Source organism: Cherax quadricarinatus, chromosome 80, assembly GCF_038502225.1.
Source record: "Cherax quadricarinatus isolate ZL_2023a chromosome 80, ASM3850222v1, whole genome shotgun sequence".
NCBI lineage: Eukaryota > Metazoa > Arthropoda > Malacostraca > Decapoda > Parastacidae > Cherax > Cherax quadricarinatus.
The window spans coordinates 14,815,394-14,832,584 of NC_091371.1; the positions used below are offsets into that span (position 1 = coordinate 14,815,394).

Consider the following 17,191-nt stretch of genomic DNA (forward strand, 5'->3'; position numbering starts at 1 on the left):
AGTTGTGTCATCAACATAACCTATGATACCGGGACTCCCACCTCGTATGTCCTCTCTTACCCCCTCCTGTATGCACCTTTCCACTGCCCTATAAAACGGATTCTGCAAACATGCAAATAATATTTGTGACAACGGGCAACCCTGCCTCAATCCCCTGCCCATTTTCACATGCAACCCCACCCTCCCATTAATCTGTACACACATCCCAGCTCCCCGATATAAAGTACGTGCCCAATTTACAATGTCCTCCCCGAACCCCTGCCACTCCATGATTCTCCACAGAGCCTCCCTCTCGACACTGTCATATGCCGTTCTCCAATCCAACGCCAATACCCCTCGTTCCCCCTCTTGCGGACCCTCAATAAACCTTCTAATAACCCCATGCCCCTCATACATTGATCTCCCCGGAATCCCATATTGACCCCTCACTATTACCTTTCCAATGACCTTTTTTATACGATTTCCCAAAATTTTTGCAAAAAGTTTGTAGTCTGCACACATGAGTGATATCATCCGGTAATCTCTCACTGTGCACTGACTTTCACCCTTTGGCACCAAAACTACTAGCGCTGTCGCCTGCAAAGATCCCAATGCACCCCTCTCTTTTATGATATTAAATAATTGCACCAAAAAATCTTTTAATACTCCCCAATGCTGTATGTAAAACTCCGCAGGCAGCCCATCTATCCCCGGCGCCTTACCCCTGCTCATACTCATTAAAGCCGTCCACACCTCTTCCTCCACAATAGGCCCCTGTAACTGTTCCCTGTAGTCCCTGTCCAGCACACGCTGCACCCATCCCCCTGTCTCTCTTAAAGCCCCCTCTCTCACACCCACACTCCTCATATGTGCACTAAGCCAAGCATCAACATACCCTCCCATCCCCTCTGTTGTCACCAAATCTTGTCCCTCCCTATACCCCTCGATGTCCTCAAGAACTCTCAAACCCACCATTTCCATTGCAATGCGCCGGCGCCCCTGCCCTCGCAGGACACACGCCGATGGTCTATCACCCCACATGACCTCCTCCAACCCCCCTAAAACCCTTGCCGCATCAAACCTCTCATTTTGCACTTCCATTAGGCATTCCTTCACTCCCTCTATGTCAGCCACTGTGCCTCCCATCCCCCCCCTTCCCCTCTCATAATACTCCCTTAACTGCCCCTCAAGATACCTAATAAGCCCATAAGCCAACTGATTCTCGTGCCTTCCCTGTCGGACATAGAACTCTCGAATCCTCGTCTTCGCCGTCACATCCCACCATCTCAACACATCCCCATTGACTTCCATCCCTTCCCATAAGCCTTTCCACCATTGTGCAAATAGGACCCTCCCCTCAACATCTTGAAGCAACTGAACATTCAATTTCCAATAACTCTTATACCTGTTCGGCCGACCCTCCCATCCCAAATCCACCAAAACACCTCTATGTTTCACTGTAAACACCTGGTCCACACACCCCCTACCTTTCCTAAAGCCTCCTTGTTCATCTGCTATCCTATTCTCAGTCTTACTTTTAATTCTTTCAATAATAACTCTACCATACACTTTACCAGGTATACTCAACAGACTTATCCCCCTATAATTTTTGCACTCTCTTTTGTCCCCTTTGCCTTTATACAAAGGAACTATGCATGCTCTCTGCCAATCCCTAGGTACCTTACCCTCTTCCATACATTTATTAAATAATTGCACCAACCACTCCAAAACTATATCCCCACCTGCTTTTAACATTTCTATCTTTATCCCATCAATCCCGGCTGCCTTACCCCCTTTCATTTTACCTACTGCCTCACGAACTTCCCCCACACTCACAACTGGCTCTTCCTCACTCCTACAAGATGTTATTCCTCCTTGCCCTATACACGAAATCACAGCATTTAACAATCATCAACATTTAACAATTCCTCAAAATATTCCCTCCATCTTCCCAATACCTCTAACTCTCCATTTAATAACTCTCCTCTCCTATTTTTAACTGACAAATCCATTTGTTCTCTAGGCTTCCTTAACTTGTTAATCTCACTCCAAAACTTTTTCTTATTTTCAACAAAATTTGTTGATAACATCTCACCCACTCTCTCATTTGCTCTCTTTTTACATTGCTTCACCACTCTCTTAACCTCTCTCTTTTTCTCCATATACTCTTCCCTCCTTGCATCACTTCTACTTTGTAAAAACTTCTCATATGCTAACTTTTTCTCCCTTACTACTCTCTTTACATCATCATTCCACCAATCGCTCCTCTTCCCTCCTGCACCCACTTTCCTGTAACCACAAACTTCTGCTGAACACTCTAACACTACATTTTTAAACCTACCCCATACCTCTTCGACCCCATTGCCTATGCTCTCATTAGCCCATCTATCCTCCAATAGCTGTTTATATCTTACCCTAACTGCCTCCTCTTTTAGTTTATAAACCTTCACCTCTCTCTTCCCTGATGCTTCTATTCTCCTTGTATCCCATCTACCTTTTACTCTCAGTGTAGCTACAACTAGAAAGTGATCTGATATATCTGTGGCCCCTCTATAAACATGTACATCCTGAAGTCTACTCAACAGTCTTTTATCTACCAATACATAATCCAACAAACTACTGTCATTTCGCCCTACATCATATCTTGTATACTTATTTATCCTCTTTTTCTTGAAATATGTATTACCTATAACTAAACCCCTTTCTATACAAAGTTCAATCAAAGGGCTCCCATTATCATTTACACCTGGCACCCCAAACTTACCTACCACACCCTCTCTAAAAGTTTCTCCTACTTTAGCATTCAGGTCCCCTACCACAATTACTCTCTCACTTGGTTCAAAGGCTCCTATACATTCACTTAACATCTCCCAAAATCTCTCTCTCTCTCCTCTGCATTCCTCTCTTCTCCAGGTGCATACACGCTTATTATGACCCACTTCTCGCATCCAACCTTTACTTTAATCCACATAATTCTTGCATTTACACATTCATATTCTCTTTTCTCCTTCCATAACTGATCATTCAACATTACTGCTACCCCTTCCTTTGCTCTAACTCTCTCAGATACTCCAGATTTAATCCCATTTATTTCCCCCCACCGAAACTCCCCTACCCCTTCTACAGGAGAAGGGGTTACTAGCCCATTGCTCCCGGCATTTTAGTCGCCTCATACGACACGCATGGCTTACGGAGGAAAGATTCCTTTCCACTTCCCCATGGACAACAGAAGAAATAAAGAAGAACAAGAGCTATGTAGAAAAAGGAGAAAAACCTAGATGTATGTATATATATATGCATGTGCATGTCTGTGAAATGTGACCAAAGTGTAAGTAGGAGTAGCAAGATATCCCTGTTATCTAGCGTGTTTATGAGACAGAAAAAGAGGCCAGCAATCCTACCATCATGCAAAACAGTTACAGGTTTCTGTTTCACAGTCATCTGGCAGGACGGTAGTACTTCCCTGGGTGGTTGCTGTCTACCAACCTACTACCTATGTGTATATATATATATATATATATATATATATTTATATATATATATATATATATAGATATATATATATATATATATATAGCTATATATATATATATAGCTATATATATATATATATATATATATATATAGGTATATATATATATATATATATATATATATATATTATGCTATGTGCAATAAGATCACAGTAATCAAGTGATGTCACAATATGCAGACCTCTCACTGTGAAAAGTGAAATTTATATATATATATAATAAAGAGGTGGTAGTAGTAGTAGGTTCGCCGGCGTTGTCCCGGCCCGGGTCTTCTTCAGATGCTGACCCGGTTAAAATGAAGAGCGAAGCCCCTCTTCGACAGACAGTTACACGAGAGAAAGGTCTGATTTATAAATGGTACAAGCACCTCACTGGAGTGGACGGAGCCACCTGATCCAGGTATGTAACTCCAATCAAGTTGAGCACATTCATTTGGCAATAAAGTTTGTAGGTCTGGTAGCAGTTGTATTTACCTTCGTACCTGAAATGTGGGATGTAAGTGTGACTGTTGTATTGATATTTGATTCCCACTGACTGAGAGATGCTGAAGTCAGCTGATGAGTGCTTATTTAGATATATTTTTTTTTTTAATTTTATCATGCCGTTTGATTTGTTAATGATGTTTTTCTATCGGCGGGATGAATATAAGGCTCACACACAAAATTATCCCCTGCGCAGTGATCTAACCGCTATCGTCCACTATTAATGTTATTATGTATGTCCATGTTTCTCCGAATTTCATTTAATGTAGGCAGAGTTTAAAATGTGTGATGGTCAGACGTGTTGTGAATAAATTCAGTTTCCTCAGAGGATCGAGCTTCAAGTTTATTTCAACGTCAAGGTTGAATACACTGAGTACATTACTATGTTTACTCCAAATTTTATGAAGTCAGTAAAGCTCTAATCAAGTTAAGAAAGTTTTATGAAGTCAGTTATGATCTAATTAAAACTTTGTTCTGAACGGTTTTTTTTATCAGTAAAGCTCTAAGAGCTTTGCTCTCTACATATTGTCTTTTCTATACTTGTCGGCAAGTCTTGTCGTTCAAAGATTGAGCACTTGCTTACTCCTGGATATCTTCAGCAGTTTTGTGCAAACAAATGCAGCCAATACAGACTGGCTGCCAGAAATAGATTTCGCGATATAATACGAAGGCGGGAAGGCAGGCAAGCAGGAAGGTAGGTAGGCAAGAAGGCAGGAACGTAAGCAGGAAGGCAGGCAGGAAAGCAGGACGGTAAGTTAATTGTGGCCCTGTGGCCTGGTGGCTAAAGCTCCCGCTTCACACACGGAGGGCCCGGGTTCGATTCCCGGCGGGTGGAAACATTCGACACGTTTCCTTACACCTGTTGTCCTGTTCACCTAGCAGCAAATAGGTACCTGGGTGTTAGTCGACTGGTGTGGGTCGCATCCTGGGGGACAAGATTAAGGACCCCAATGGAAATAAGTTAGACAGTCCTCGATGACGCACTGACTTTCTTGGGTTATCCTGGGTGGCTAACCCTCCGGGGTTAAAAATCCGAGTTCCGGGGGTCAACGCCCCCGCGGCCCGGTCTGTGACCAGGCAAATATAAGTGAACAAACGAACAGGGTGATTTCGCCCAACTTGAACTCTGAGCTAATGAAAAAACTTAATCTTGAGAATTTAATCAATTTTACCCTAATATGCCCCCGATCACATCACATTAAATGAAAAAAAAAGATACTTTGATAATAGCCTCATTCCTCATTAAACATGAACTGTTATAAAGTTTAATAAGCATTAAGCAAAATTAAATAAATTCGTATTAGGAAACATTAACGTACCCAAATAATTATGGTCACTAGACACACACTAACATAAGCATCGTACAGTAATTTATTTTAAGAGTGTTTATTAATGAAGGTCGAGTTCGTTATGTTGTTATTGGTAAGTAAGTGCGTGCTTCTTGATTGTTGTTTATTGCTGCATCGCTTCTTATTCCTCACACAATGAATCTTGCATATTATCCAGCGAGGCTGCCTTCATGCCGGTCAAGAGCTGTTTCAGTCAAGAATTAAAGCTATCTTTCCCTTCCTTAAATTTAACTTTATTACCTCATCTTGTTGGGATTGTATACCACTATTATGATTCTTGGTCTGCGTATTGTATTTTAATATCCATACCCGTGGATATTAACATGCACACCCATACACTTATCTAGTTACTGTATTGGTGTCATTTTCTTTAGTGTATTGCTATTTTATTTATACTTCAATCAGAGGGAAAGCGTTAAACCCGTCGGAGTCATGTACTGCCTGGATATATTCCTACTAAAAATACTGCTTATTTCAACAAACTCATAGACAAACTGATTGCAACATTTCCCCTCATAATAATTAGAGGTTTCCATTGCAACGTTGCAATTCATCATTGGTGAGCAGGATGCTGACTCCAATTAGGTGGTTTTGTGTTGTGTAGCTAATGGGATTCATTAGTATGAGGCTGCAAACGGAGGGAACTATAACAAGAGCCTCCAGACCCCAACCTGGTGGTATTGTGTACATTTGGTTTGGTATCTTTAGTATGAACCCTACAGGGATAAGCAGGCAACAGCCTGAGTGTTAAGAGACCAGGGTGCGATTGGCAGACGGAGGATCGACCCTCCATCACTCCTTGTACTGAATGACTGACGTGTCTACTCCACTTAAAACCATAGGGCAAAACTGAATCTAGTTTTGAAGTTATGTTTTTACTGCTAGATTAACGCTAGGCTGTAAGTATCTCTGGCAGTACTGTTGTTACTGCTAGAGACTAAGGCTAGGCTATAAATTATCTCTGGCAGTACTGTTGTTACTGCCATAGTACTAAGGCTACGCTATAAGTATCTCTGGCAGTTCTGGTGTTACTGCTAGATGAAGGCTAGGCTAGAAGTATAGAGATGACAGTGACATAAATACAAGGAGTGTGGTCATATAGGGCCTGGAGGATGTTCCGGGAGTCAACGCCTCCGCGGCCCGGTCCATGACCAGGCCCCGCGGTGGATCAGGGCTTGTTACTATTGGCCGCATGCAAACCAGTGTACGAACCACAACCCAGCTGGTCAGGTGCTGACTTTAGATCCTATTCAGTTCCCTCTTAAAGACAGTCAAGGGTCTATTGGTAATTCCCTTTATGTATGCTGGGAGGCAGTTAAATAGTCTTGGGCCCCTGACACTTATTGTGTCTCTTAGAGTACTCATGGCGCCCGTGCTTTTCGTTGGGAGATGTTACAGCGCTTACCGAATCGTTTGTTTTTGTAGGGAGTGATTTCCGTGTGCAGATTTGGAACTAGTCCCTCTAGGATTTTCTAAGTTTTTATTATGATGTATATTTCTCGCCTGCGTTCCGAGGAGTACAGGTCAACCATTCCCAGTAATTGAGGTGCTTTATTGTACTTATATGTGCAATGAAAGTTCACGTACAGTGCCCCAAGATCCAGGCTTTCAGAGACATCGCGATGCAAACCCTGCAGGATATGGCAAAAAAATCATTTAATTAGTGATAAGATATCTGAAATCTTGAGACAGTATCCACATTTTGCGTTTACTATATGAATATTTTTTTAAGAGATTGTAATCCATTATTGACTAATGTTTTAGGGGTAATAAGATATACGTTTTTTGAGACTGTAACGCCATATTAAGAAATTGCAAAATGTATAAATTAACTGGAATATATTTTTCGTGATGTAATACGTATTCCGGGTGGGGTCTGATAAAGACCCATTATGACCTCTGTAATTCTGTTTTTCTTCGTTACCGCTCATAGGATGGGTTATCCTAGGTTCTCTACATGTATGCTGCTGTGTATGATAATCTGTGTAACTGTATTTGTGTATGCCTGAATAAACTTACTAGTTGTGGGTGAAGAATGAATGAGGCACTCAGGCGACACAGCTAACACCCTGGGACACTTGTCTGCGACTTAGCAGAAGCCGGTCACTGACTCAGTTAATAATAATAATAATCTTTATTTACTACAAGTACATGTACATGGTATACAGTCCTAGCTGACAACAATGACATACTACTACATAGAAAGCCACTTGTTATGCTGAGCATCTCGGGCAAATTAAGTCAGTGTCCCAGGATGCGACCCACACCAGTCGACTAACACCCAGGTGCCCATTTTACTGATGGGGAACATAGACAACAGGTGGAAAGAAACACGCCCAATGTTTCTACTCTGGCTGGGAATCGAACCCAGGCCCTCGCCGTGTGAAGCGAGAGCGTTAACCACCAGGCCACCAGAGCCACCAGGCCACCCAGTGTATGGGCTCGAGATTTCTACGGCCTAGCATAAACTGGTCATTGACTCAGCTGAGTATTCAAATTCAAATTCAAATTTTTATTTCTTTACAAAGCTTACAATGTGTGATTTACATATAAAATATTGTTAAGTGCAAAGAAAGCGACTAGCATGCTTGAGCATTTCGGATGTCTATGGCCTAGCAAAAGCCGGTCACTGACTCAGCTGAGTGTGAATATGTTCTACTAGGGAATAAAAAGGCACAGAATATGTTCTACTAGGGAATAAAAAGGCACAATACCGTGATTGCTAAGGTTTTGCCCTGGGATCCACTAGACGTAACTGACAACTTTTTGTTACCGTTTCTGTGTTTTAAAGGAATTCCTGTTTTTTATTTCTGTGCACAATGGGAACCTGTTGTTCCTGTTTTTATGGAACGGATAATAAAAATAATAAAGTAACTAAAAGTAGTGGAGTTGAGCGCCTCTGGTGGTGAGAGTGGTGGCCTAGAGAGAGGTTCCTTGAAGGTGGTGGTGGTGGCGTAGATCACATCCAAGGAATGTGATCTATGGATCTAAGGAGGCCTGGTCACAGACCGGGCCGCGGGGGCGTTGACCCCCGGAACTCTCTCCAGGTAAACTCCAGGTATGCCACCTGGAGTGAACTTATCCTCCCAGGTGGTCCATGACCCCTACGGGTTGAGCGCTCCACCATGAGTAGTACAGATAGTGAAGGTGTAGTAGTGCCATCTAGTGGTGGTAGTCAGAGTTTGTCAGTTATCAGTGATGATGTTATAGTGAAGCTCAGGACAGTGACTAAGCACAAGGTCACTAAAAATCAGTTGAACTTCAGTGGTCGTACAGAAGGTACATGTCGCTCTTCCTCCTACTGTTCCGCCGGCTTTACCGCTTCCTCGTCCTTTTATTACACCTAAATAAGGTAAGTATTGTCTGGTGATGTATTTGACAGTAGAGTTGAGCTGCAGCTCCTGGTCCCCACCACCAGTTTGGTCACCAAATTAAAAATATTTTAATAGTCTTAATTTTCTTTGGGGTTTAATGTCTTGGAGGGGAGGATTGACCTTAGTGAAGGGGTTTTGATACGAGGAACTGGAGCTACTCCCCTTCCTCTGATCAAACAATAACTCCCACACTAGGCGTTATATAACCTATAATGGTGTATCCAGTTCTGGGCTATTTTTTTCAATATTGGAAAATAACTTAGTGAAGGTCTCTTGATCCAAGGAACTTGCGCGTTGTGATCCAGATAATTTCCATGTAAACAAATTGTTAGTCATCAGGCTTATGTGAAAGAAATATTTATTAAAGAAAATGATATCTGTACTTACTATGTTAAACATTAATGGGTGTATGTCAGGCAGTAATGTTACTAGTTTATATTACATGGTAATGTTTGGCTATAAATGTGTGTAATGTTCATAGTTATAATGCCAATGTGTTTTGTTTCAGGTGTAGTAACTGAGGAGTGAAGTGTCTGGCTATGTCTGCTGCAACATTGATCAACACAGCAACTTTGACCAGTCTGAGGGGTGGAGACAACTATTAGTAAATGATGACTCACAACATTTAGTGTTATATGGAGATGCAGCAGTTGGAGACGTCGTTAGAGGTGGGCAGGACCCACTTATAAGGTATTTCCAGGTTATAAGTTCACTAAAGTGGTTATTGAAGGAGACAGTAATTGTATTAGGTGGGAAGGTGGTGGGGAGAGTATAGGAAAGATTGTAAACAATTGATATCAAAAGTAGCTTAGTGGGAAGTATTAGCTTATCTCCCGACCAGATATGAAATCTTTGGCCAGGAAATAATGAGGAATGTATCCATAGGTTACCTTGAACTGGGTGGAAATAAAAATTGGAGAAATGGGTTTTAAAGCTTAGAATTGAAGACTGGTTAAAGCTTCTTTAAATCTGGTTAGTGTAATATATCTTTATTATGTAGTCTATATCCATCCTGCAAGATTGTGGAAAGCATGAAATGTGTGATATATCATGGCTCGGTAGTGGCCCACGTCAACTGAAGAACCGGGATTCGATCCCAGGCACAAGTGGGCATGTTCCCTTATATCCATTGGCACTGTTCACATAAAGGAACACTGAAGCATGCCTACTGGCCCTGGCAGGCCTACTGGTAGGGGTCGCATCCTGGGGAGTATAAATACCTGGAGTTTACCTGGAGAGAGTTCCGGGGGTCAACACTCCCGCGGCTTGGTCTGTGACCAGGCCTCATGGTGGATCAGAGCCTGATTAACCAGGCTGTTACTGCTGGCTGCACGCAATCCAACGTACGAGCCACAGTCCGGCTGGTCAGGTACCTACTTTAGGTGCTTGTCCATTGCCTGCTCGAAGACAGCCAGGGGTCTGTTGGCAATCCCCCTTATGTATGCTGGGAGGCAGTTGAACAATCTTGGGCCCCTGACACTTACTGTGTTCTCTTAACGTGCTATTGACACCCCTGCTTTTCACTGGGGGGATGTTGCATCGTCTGCCGAGTCTTTTGCTTTCGTAGTGAGTGATTTTCGTGTGTAATTCTGTGTTAATCTTCCGGGTTAATTATACTGAGAAGTTTAATGTCATGAGGGTAATGGTAGAGGTCTTTATGCCGGGTGTAATGAAAGCCTTTTAAATCAGGCATATCCATTATTAAGACAATGAGCACTGAAGCAGGCCTATTGGCCCATGTTAGGCAGGTCCAACTGTCAACCACTCGTTTGTCTAACCTATTTTTAAAACTACAAAGCCAAAGTTTTAGCTTAACATGACAGGATAAATTTTCCTTAGGCAGAATATAATATAGCCGGAAAAATCAGTACCACTTTCTCAGAAATGTGGAATTAACCACATCTTCCTATTTTCAGTAGGGTTGTAAAGAACCTGGCCAAGTAATTTTATGCTTTGAAGTCCCTTGTGGGTTTAGCGCGTACGACTCGAGTATGTATTAGAGCGTCTTGGGGGGGGGAAGCATTTTTGAAACTGGGTTATACAGTATATATTTACAGACTTGGTTGATCTTACCTAGACTCTTCACCCCTTGCGCCGCCACTGCTCTGCAAATTAGTAAGGCCTATACCCGGAGTATGCTGCATAATTGTGGTGTATATATGTAACACTATAAGTCTACAATTATTTAGTTTCTATTGTAATAACTTAGAGAATTAGGTGGTGGTAAGTAGGATAGGTAAGGTATAGAAATGGAGAATCTGCTATATGCATTATGAATGCATATAGCAGGGGAGAGTAATCTCCCCCGAAGGCATAGATTACGTAGAACTGTGGGCCTTGGAACCCACCAACGACCTTCAGAAGCTGTGTGCAATCTGTTATTGCACGTGGTTTCTGTGGGGATGCTGGTGGGTTTCGGGCTTTGGGTAGTGGTTGTGGTGGGTGTTCTACGTATTTTATGCCTTTGGCCAGTCTAATTTCTCTTTTACACCAAGTTCACAAAACTGACACTTGTGGAGGAAACTTTAGAGGTTTCGGTATAACCTGGGTGGTTGTGAGACCACTTTCGACTGCACTTGGCCTTAGTGTTGATACCTTTTTTCCTGAACCAGGTTTCTCTTAACTTCTGTTATGTTTTCACATTATAAATGGTGTACAATACCAAGTTGGTAAGAGACATTGTGACAGGTATCATTATTCATGAAATGTTTCGCTTGGGGAGTAGGCTTTATCTGTAGACTACAGAGGTGACAGCAGTCTTGGAGATTAAATTGGAGAGTTAATTTTGAGCTCTATCCTCCAACGTTGATAAAAGATGGTCAGTATCTTAGCCAGACTTTTTATTTACTTCTAATTTCTTGCCTAGCATTGCCCAACAGGAATATTGGAGTTTCTTTTTGTCTCTTGTAGACTCCTGTTGAACTTTATTATTGAAGGTTAACTTTTCGCAATTTCCCAACTGCTCTTTTGTGCTGATACTATTTCAGCTACGAATATTGTTACTACTACTACCAGGACTTATTGCTAGACTGACTACCAGCACTTCTATTATTGCCACTACTAATACTACCACCATTAGCATTATCACTACCATCATTTGTATTACCGCAGATCTTACCACTGCTACCTATACTACTGTTATTACTACTGCTTTTACTGCTACTATCTATACCACTAATACTGTTTTTTGAAACTTGGGCGCCTGACGTCCTTTGAAATTTCACCCCTTTCCCCCTCCATGGTTTTTGCGACCTGTCTTGTGGTCTATTATACTTTTTTGACCCTTTGACTTGATACTCGTCCAAGAGTAACCAAAAGATTCTCGAATTGCTTCTCCATTGTTGGTTTCCAAGAGTGTATTGAGTAGTTTTATATATTTAGGTAGTTAGGTTAAGAATAGAACTGGAGAAACTGCTATATGCATTATGAATGCATATAGCAGGGGAGAGTAATCTCCCCCGAAGGCATAGATTACGTAGAACTGTGGGCCTTGGAACCCACCAACGACCTTCAGAAGCTGTGTGCAATCTGTTATTGCATATGGTTTCTGTGGGGATGTTGGTGGGTTTCGGGCTTTGGGTAGTGGTTGCGGTGGGTGTTCTACGTATTTTATGCCTTTGGCCAAACTGCAAAGTTAAATATTCATTGAGTTTACACAATTTCATTATTTCGGAAAATGAGGCGTTTAGGTTCCTGTGGATATAAAAGTATTAGGGGTCAGAATTGCAGTTGGTTTGATAGTCTGTAAGTAGTGAAGTCTAACGCTTCTGGCAGCAGACGTTAATGATGAAAATAATGAAAACCTCTGTGATCTAAAGTGAAGTGTTAGTCGGCAGAAAGGATTCACTAACATCTGATGCTGGTGAGTATAGTTGGGGGGGGTGATTTAGATTGGTATTAATGAGAATAGGATTATTAGCCTTGTTGGGTTAGAAACCCAGAAAAATAGAGCTAGTGTGTGGGGGCTTGAATGTAGTGGTCCTCAGGTTGTGCCTAGGATGCCAGCCATAACTGGCAGGTAAGGTAGGTTATGAATTCAGGCTAGCATAGTAGTGTGTTAGGAAACTGGTATACGGCGGGCCTCCAACTGGTTAGATAACTCAGTGTGAGTTGTTAGCCTAGTATGCTATGAGAGACATGGAAGTGTAGGGGAAATACCATGTCTTAATGATCCTAACTACTATTACTTTTCATGTAAGGGCACTAGTGCAACTAATGTGACATTTTATTGTGGCAACGTTTCGCTCTTCGTGAGCTGTCAGGCCGTTACGGCTTGACAAAGCTGCTGAAGAGCGAAGCGTTGCCATAATAAAATGTTGCACTTGTCCTTCTACTTTACATATTGTCGGTAATTCTACCAACATAGTATACTGTCTTAATGTTAAATTTGGATGCCCTTCAAGGGGTGTCTTTGTACTAATGAAGGTCTTCATCTTGATGCAACTGCTTGTAAGTACCCCCTCCTTCCTTGGATCAAACCTGGTTGCCTAACATATCCATAGGGGTTACACACACCTTGGGGAAATATAGATAATTATGGGAAATTTTATTTGGGTAAATGTGCACGTAATGTAAAATTGTTTGAATGGGGGGGGGGGGGACGGTAAACTCGGGGGACAGGTAGATTGATTTAAAACCTGATTTATTAAGTCAGCGGAGAGTAGTGCCCTCTTACATTAGAGGGATATTAGAGTAGGTTTGACTAGGTTGTTTAACCTCCAACTTGTTTAATTGCCGCAGAATCATCCTGTCAAACAAGAGGTGATCCTGTCTTGTCTTTAGTGTTCTAATAGCCTGTGTTAGAAGACCTGTTTTGCACGCGGAAGTGTTTTCACTATTTTTTCAGTTGTAATGATTGTCCACTCCCCAGTGTCGCAACACTTGACTTTTTCATAGCTTCCGACATTTAAAAATGTATCATACCTCAAGCTACTAATAATGGCAGTATTGAGGCTGTCTGCTTCGTTACTACTATTGTTAGTAGGGTTGGGGTTGGTATATTTTTTTTTTTTTCCCCGAGCTTCGAGCTCCCGAATTGTGTGAATGTTGTCCTGCTGACATACAGCAGTTGAGGCTTGTTTCAGTTAAGTAAGTTTATTCAGGTATACACAAATAGTTATATTATTATAATCAAAAAGAAGCGCAAAGCCACAAGGGCTATACAGCAATAGTTATAGAATTATCATACATAGCAGCATATGTGTAGAGAACCTAGGATAACCCAAAAAAGTCAGACAGTGACTTATTTCCATTGGGGTCCTTTTCTGTTTGTGTTCCTTGAAAATTTTTTTGCTGTGATAAAGAGACTGTTTATTACATTTTAATTAATGCTCCTAAATTTATCGAATCTTATAGGTTGAAAATATTCTCCATGCTGTGTGGTTAAGTCAGTGTTGTGAGAAGCTGCAGGTCTTCAGAAATGTTATCACCAGTAGCAACTCGCCAAAACAATGTCTGCAAAGAAAGTATGGACATTACTAGATTATTCATGAACTGCAGTAAGCACTTATTTGAAGTTGTGTTGAGAATGCTTCAACATTGTAGAAAAAAAATTGTAAAAATATTTTCAAAGCTGATTAAAAATTACCATGAAATTGGAGTAATGTAAGTTTTTTAATTACCAGAGGTTGATGGAACTGGAAGAGCTGGAGGTGTTGGTGTGGTGGCTGGCAGAGGAATGACTAGTGGCGCCACTATTCTTGACCTCCATGGCTAAATGCGCCATTGACCTGGAGGAGGGGGGGTGATGACATCAGTGGTTGTTTGTGGGGAGGGGGAATGGTCGGGGGTTGGCTGCTGGTGGAAGGGTTTAGGGGTGAGTAGTTAGTTGTTGGTGGGAGGGGGGGAAGGTTGTCACTTGGTAATTACTAAGGGACTAACACAGTCTTGTTACTGTGTTAACGTTGCTTAAAGCTTAATATTTGAAACGCCCTGGACACTAGCCTAAAGACACTCGTTTGCGCCACATTCGTAATTCTAATGAACAATGTCCATGGACTCGTGTTGAAAACTGTCTCCTTGATGTTGGGCTTACGTATTTGACATCTCTTGTGGGTTTAGTGCTTAGTTTTGATAGTGGTAAGCTACAGCACCCTTTATATACAAAAAAAGTGTCACAAGTGCTATCTCCAATCATTGCAACACTTTGACAAATCCATTGAATCCTCCACCTTCCCTACAGTACTCAAAATAGCAAGGGTCACCCCGATCCACAAAGGAGGAGACCAAACAGAGTTGAATAACTATAGGCCAATATCCAACTTACACCCTCTCTCAAAAATCTTCGAAAAATTAATTCATAAACGAATCTACTCCTACCTTATCTCCCAAAACATACTCAACCCCTGCCAATTTGGATTCAGGCCTAATAAAAATACTAATGATGCTATTATACACATGCTAGAACATATATACACTGCAATAGAGAAAAAAGAAGTCCCACTGGGGATCTTCATTGACTTACGTAAAGCTTTTGATACAGTTGACCATGACTTGCTCCACGTAAAATTGTCACACTATGGTATAAGAGGGCACTCCCTCAACTACCTCAAGTCATACCTCAGCAACAGAAGCCAATATGTGTACGCAAATGGGGGCAAACTCTTCTGCGCAACCAATTACAGTTGGTGTCCCACAGGGAAGTGTCCTTGGCCCTCTTCTCTTTCTCCTATACATAAATGACCTTCCAAATGCTTCGCAATTACTCAAACCCACACTATTTGCAGATGACACTACATACGTCTTCTCTCACCCGAGCCCAGTCACACTAGCCAATACTGTAAATACCGAATTACAGAAAATATCTACCTGGATGAGGACTAACAAACTTACACTAAACATTGACAAAACCTACTTCATTCAGTTTGGTAACAGAGCTACAGATGTCCCTCTTAACATAATGATAAACGGATCACCTATCACAAAGCTAACAGAGGGAAAATTCTTAGGAATCCACCTTGATAATAGACTCAAATTTCATACACATATACAACAAATTTCTAAGAAAATTTCCAAGACTGTAGGCATACTATCGAAGATACGGTACTATGTTCCACAGTCAGCCCTCCTGGCCCTATATCACTCTCTTATTTACCCCTATCTCACCTATGGAATTTGTGCATGGGGCTCAACAACAATTAACCATCTCAGACCACTAATTACCCAACAAAAGGCTGCAGTTAGAATGATGATAAATTCTCACTACAGGCAGCACACTCCACCAATATTCAATACACTAAACCTACTCACCATACAAAACATCCATACTTATTACTGCACCTATTACATACATAGAACACTTAACTCTGATATTAACCCTCCCCTCAAACATCTCCTTGCCAACCTCAACAGAACACATGACCATAACACAAGGCACAGATCACTCTTTGATGTTCCTCGTGTCCATCTCACACTATGCAAAAACTCAATGCACATAAAAGGCCCTAAAATCTGGAATTCATTACCTGTAAATATAAAAGAAACACTACCTGTTTATAAATTCAAGTCTCTACTCAAAGATCACTTACCCAAAACCAAATAAATACTGAATAACTGAACCTTACAAATTGTATATCTTAAATGTTTCTCACAATTATATCACATAAATGTTAAACCTAAAACCGAATCTAACTTTATTATTTTTTAAATACACTACCTAACAGAATCCTTCATATGACTGAATGCAACCATATGACCTGTCTTTGTAATACTCACTTGTGCTTTATAGTTATCTGTTTACATTAATGTTTTATCACTGATTTCATCATTGCTTAGATAATCTTAAGTTAATTTTAAGCCAGCCCGTAATGCTATGCATAGTATAAGTGGCTTTGGCATGCTGCTCTTATCTGGATTTTTTTGTACCTCTGTATGTGTGCTCAAATTGATGATAAATAAATAAATAAATGACACCCGAATTGGCATGACAGTGTCCTTCATTGAGGACACTGTAAGACTCCAGGCAGACATCAACCAAATCTTTAAATGGGTCGCAGAAAACAATATGAAGGTCAATGATGAGAAATTTCAACTACTTCGATATGAAAAACGTGAGGAAATTGAAGCTATATTGGAGTATAAAACAAATTCCAACCACACAATAGAAAGAAAAACTAATGTGAAAGACCTGGGAGTGATAATGTCAGAGGATCTCACCTTCAAATACCACAACATTGTATTACCTGGAGAGAGTTCCGGGGGTCAACGCCCCCGCGGCCCGGTCTGTGACCAGGCCGCCTGGTGGATCAGAGCCTGATCAACCAGGCTGTTGCTGCTGGCTGCACGCAAACCAACGTACGAGCCACAGCCCGGCTGGTCAGGAACAGACTTTAGGTGCTTGTCCAGTGCCAGCTTGAAGACTGCCAGGGGTCTGTTGGTAATCCCCATTATGTATGCTGGGAGGCAGTTGAACAGTCTCGGGCCCCTGACACTTATTGTATGGTCTCTAACGTGTTAGTGACACCCCTGCTTTTCAT

The 17,191-nt window shown here is 41.5% G+C and overlaps 1 long non-coding RNA gene across 8 annotated transcripts in view; it reads left to right on the forward strand.

Moving 5' to 3' along the window:
- Positions 1-8,335: 8,335 nt before the first annotated feature.
- The window catches only part of LOC128702289 (uncharacterized), a 29,848-nt gene continuing 20,992 nt past the window's right edge, over positions 8,336-17,191 (forward strand). The window contains exons 1-4 of one of the 8 annotated variants that reach the window (XR_008409071.2): positions 8,540-8,695; positions 9,226-9,407; positions 14,073-14,215; positions 14,342-14,475. This is a non-coding gene — a long non-coding RNA (uncharacterized lncRNA). Of the gene's footprint in view, positions 8,696-9,225; positions 9,408-14,072; positions 14,317-14,341; positions 14,476-17,191 lie in introns of those variants that run through there. The other 7 variants (XR_008409075.2, XR_008409072.2, XR_011394236.1 and 4 more) reach the window with 7 other exon arrangements.